The sequence below is a fragment of the Miscanthus floridulus genome, chromosome 19 (assembly GCF_019320115.1).
Source record: "Miscanthus floridulus cultivar M001 chromosome 19, ASM1932011v1, whole genome shotgun sequence".
In the NCBI taxonomy this organism is placed as follows: Eukaryota; Viridiplantae; Streptophyta; class Magnoliopsida; order Poales; family Poaceae; genus Miscanthus; species Miscanthus floridulus.
The window spans coordinates 41,029,390-41,033,385 of NC_089598.1; the positions used below are offsets into that span (position 1 = coordinate 41,029,390).

Consider the following 3,996-nt stretch of genomic DNA (forward strand, 5'->3'; position numbering starts at 1 on the left):
CGCTGCTGCTGTGACGAGATCAACCGAGCAGATCAACCGGCGGAGTCCGCCACTACGTAAAAAGGGTTTTTAGGGGTAGTTGAAACTATTTGTAGGGTGGTTTGGCCAGCCGTCTCTACCCAATCGTCTCTATAAATCATGTATTTGTAGGGGCGGTTCTCAGACTGTCCTTACAAATCGATTTGTAGGGGCGGTTGGTGTTACTAGCCGTCCCTACAGATCGATTTGTAGGGGCGGTTGGTACTATAGCCGCCCCTACAAATCGATTTGTAGGGCGGTTACAGTACCAACCGCCCCTACAGTGTATTTTTCCGCAAAAAAAAAATTCAAATTTACAATTCAAATTCGACCAGAACATATATTTTTCATGCACAACTCTATCATGACTAATCTTCTTCTGCGATTGTACTGAAACTCAAATCTCTACAGCATGAGTATTGGTCCAACTACAATGAACATATTATTTAGTGCTGACTTGTTAGATGGGGAACTCTACAACATGAGTATTGGTCCACTGACCATAAAATGCTATCATGCTGCCTAGATAGCTAAAGATGTTAACAGCTAAACAACAATGCAAAGAATCATATGCTAAGTCCCCATACTCGCATATTGCAAGAGTCTTCATAACAAGATCGTAGTTGTCCAGGTAGGGCACAAAAACAATGTCCCCAAAAAATTCAGCTTCCTTCTTGGGCTCCACATTCACTTTCCTTTCTGCCATGCTAGAGTTAAGAAACACCTTCAGCACAAGCACACAAAACAAATGAAGTAAGCTAAGCATTTGGGATTACATTGAAGTGTTTACCAGTGCAACGAAAAAACGAGCCACCCTGTTTGGTGACTTGAGGACAGCAGACATCCATGTCTTCCTCACACCCATACGCTCAGCAAAATGATTGGCTGATGACAGGATGCCAACGAAAATCTCAACTAGCTCATCAGGCCTGTAGCATCCTCCAGCACAAACCCCTGCAAGGGCCACAACAAACATAAATTAACTAGACAAGTAGAGGCCAAGTACCGTACCGATAATCTCAACTGTCCCCAACCACTAATTATTTGAACTAACTGCAATATGTAGTGCACGGCAATTAACAAGCATTCCCCAACATTTCTTACTGCATGAAGTGGGGAAACATATGCACTTACAGTGCGGTAAGGAAACGAAGTGAAATTACAATAGGCATCAGATCCTATGATAAACAGACCACTGAGTTGTACAACAGCAACCTTTGGAAATCATAATCTTTGGTGAATAAGCCAGCGGGTTTATGAAAACTTCTGATTTCAGGTTCTTTTAGTAACCAATCAGTTGTGTAAGGGGCTACGGAACTGGATTCTACATGTGAAAGGACAAGAGGGCATATCTAAAAGATTCATGGACTAGAGCTATACGAACCAATTCAGCAATAATAGACAGATAGTAGAGTATGGTGCATGACTGAACAAGTCTATGCGTGTGCAACTTCTCAGAGCACATGCTTTATAGCCAAACATATGTGTCATGATAAACCTTCATATACTTGTATTCACAAATATGGCATATGAGTTGTTCAGTTGGATGAAAACTAGGCTTCTGATGGTGTTATGCACAGATTTTACTTATCTAGGACTACTTCATTAGATGATATCATGAGAATGCGCTAGTGTGGTGGTTGGCCAGTGGCCACCCAGTTGTGGTGCCATAGGACCAGGGTTTGAACCCTGGTTTTCACAAAAGGTCCCTCACTGTGTAACTGCTTTCAGAGATATACACAGTTGCATCCTGGGCAGTCAGCCTTCATGGCCTTCTTGACCCTGTGATTACGGTTTCTCCTTAATGCAGTGCCTTGGGGGAGACCTTTCCCCCAAGAAGAGGTTTTTTTGGTGATAACATTAATTGAATTTACTCACGTGGTATCACCTAGTAGTTTCATCTTTGAATTAACTTTATTTCTCATAGCATAAAATGATGTAGAGAGCTACAAAAATCATATTTACCTTTAACAATTTCCCACTGGTAGCTAAATCCTTCAGTTTTGCAGACAATAAGTGATCAAAATCACTAGGTGGCCAATATTGCTCCCACATAAAACCAGGGTAAGAACCTGATTGTGCACATAGTGTTGACATTCAAAAGTAAAGGAAAATGGAAATGTAGACAGACCATAAAGCATATTATAAGTTTCAGCTACTTATTGTACTAGCACAAGATTAATGATATCTCTATTTTGCTATCCAGGAATAATTTCAATAGAAAAATAAGAATAGAAAAAAAACTATAAAGAGATGTTAAATTGAAACAGGTGAGATCGCAAGCATAAACATGCTAATTGTCCCAAATCCATACTGCACCCACATCAAATTGGGAGATTCCTGATTGGAGGAAGACAGAAGCAAAACGCCAACTACGGAATTTACAAACAGGCCCCACTAACAGTACATGAATGAATAGGTCGATGTTTTTACAAGACCTAGACCCTACTGTGATATATCAGTAGCTGCAATACTCATTAGAGGTTGGCAAACCAAACCATGTAACCTTAATCACAACAATTTATGCAGAGTTCATTCATGCAAGTACAAAGTAAACAGAGTTAGCCCACAAAGAAAACAGCTCTTGGTGCATCATCGCCAGCAAAACCAGCCTGAAAGATAGATAGACAGACATAATTAGTGGCGTATTTGGAAAGAAAGGAGATAAATGTTGTACAGGTTAAGGGGGGGGGGGGGGGGGGGGAAGCACTGACCTTGACCATTCCGGTGCCATTGTCGCAGACAAGAGGCTGGATGTCCTCACCATCAGCCATTTCTACAGAATTGCTGCAGCTTGGCATATAAAGAGAATCCATCAGTGATTATTTTTTTATTTTCAATATATGATTGATTGAAAGGAACACTGGATTCGAATACACATGCTAACTGAAAGCGCTAAATCGAATTCTTAGTACAGAAAAAGGTCACACAAAGAAAACAATTTATTCGTGACTTGTAGCATCTGAAATTTGCAACATCATATTCCAGTAAGCTAATAGGCGTGGTGGTATACTTCCGGACGAAAGACCAACGGCTCTTCACTGGAATCACAACACCAACAACTTCAACTGACACCCCAGTTCAAGCATCCAGTTAGCTCAGACCAATTCGTAAAAGACTAGCAAACTCTTTTAGGCCAGATCCGAATGCAACTGCACCACACCCGTAACTAGATCAGATCCGAATGCAAGTACAATACACTTGTAACTAGATCAGATACGGATGCAACCATGCTATATACTTGTAACTAGATCAGATCCGGATGCAAGTACGCAAATGGGAAGCCTAAGCGAGGGTTTGGGAGATCGATTTCGCCCAGCACGAAGGGAAAGGAAGGGGGCAGGCGGCGAACCTGGTGACCTCCGGCGAAGGACGCGGCGGAACCTAGGCACCTGGCGAAGGGCGGCGGCGGCGGTCTCGCCCAGCCGTCGCGAGGAGAGAGAGACTTGTGGCGAGGAGAAGGACGCGCAGGCACGGTCCGTCTCCTTGACTCCTCGCACGGGGAGCCAGCGGCGGGGGGCCGGCCAGGACGACGAGAGGGGGGAGGAGGGGGCGGCCGCAGCTGCAGCGCCGCGCGTGCTAGCGGCCATCGCCCTGTCGGCGTCGGGAGAGCGAGGGAGGGAGAAAGCGAAAGAGAACGGAGGGGTGAGAAGAAGACTCTGGAACCACAACTGAATCCGAGTATTTATTTGTTGGAGAATTTGTAGGGGCGGCTGGTTATTGAGCTGTCCCTACAAATAGCAACACCTGGGGGCGGCTGGTGAGTGAGCCGCCCCTATAAATACGACCCATTTGTAGGGGCGGTTCGTATCACCAGCCGCCCCTGTTGTTCTATTTGTAGGGACGGCTGATCTCAGGCTCCCGAGTACGGTACGTCACTGTAGGGGCGGCTCCATCACTAGCTGCCCTAAAAAAAATTTATCCTGTTGCTATAAACCGTTTTTCACGTAGTGCACGGAGCAAAGGGTAGCGTGGGCG

The 3,996-nt window shown here is 44.6% G+C and overlaps 1 long non-coding RNA gene across 1 annotated transcript; it reads right to left on the reverse strand.

The window, feature by feature from the left end:
• Window positions 1–2,572: 2,572 nt before the first annotated feature.
• Window positions 2,573–3,551, reverse strand: LOC136526802 (uncharacterized). The gene is made up of 3 exons (XR_010776587.1): window positions 3,371–3,551; window positions 2,733–2,805; window positions 2,573–2,630 (listed from the first exon to the last, which is right to left on the reverse strand). It is a non-coding gene; the product is annotated as an uncharacterized lncRNA (long non-coding RNA).
• Between the last annotated feature and the right edge of the window lie 445 nt (window positions 3,552–3,996).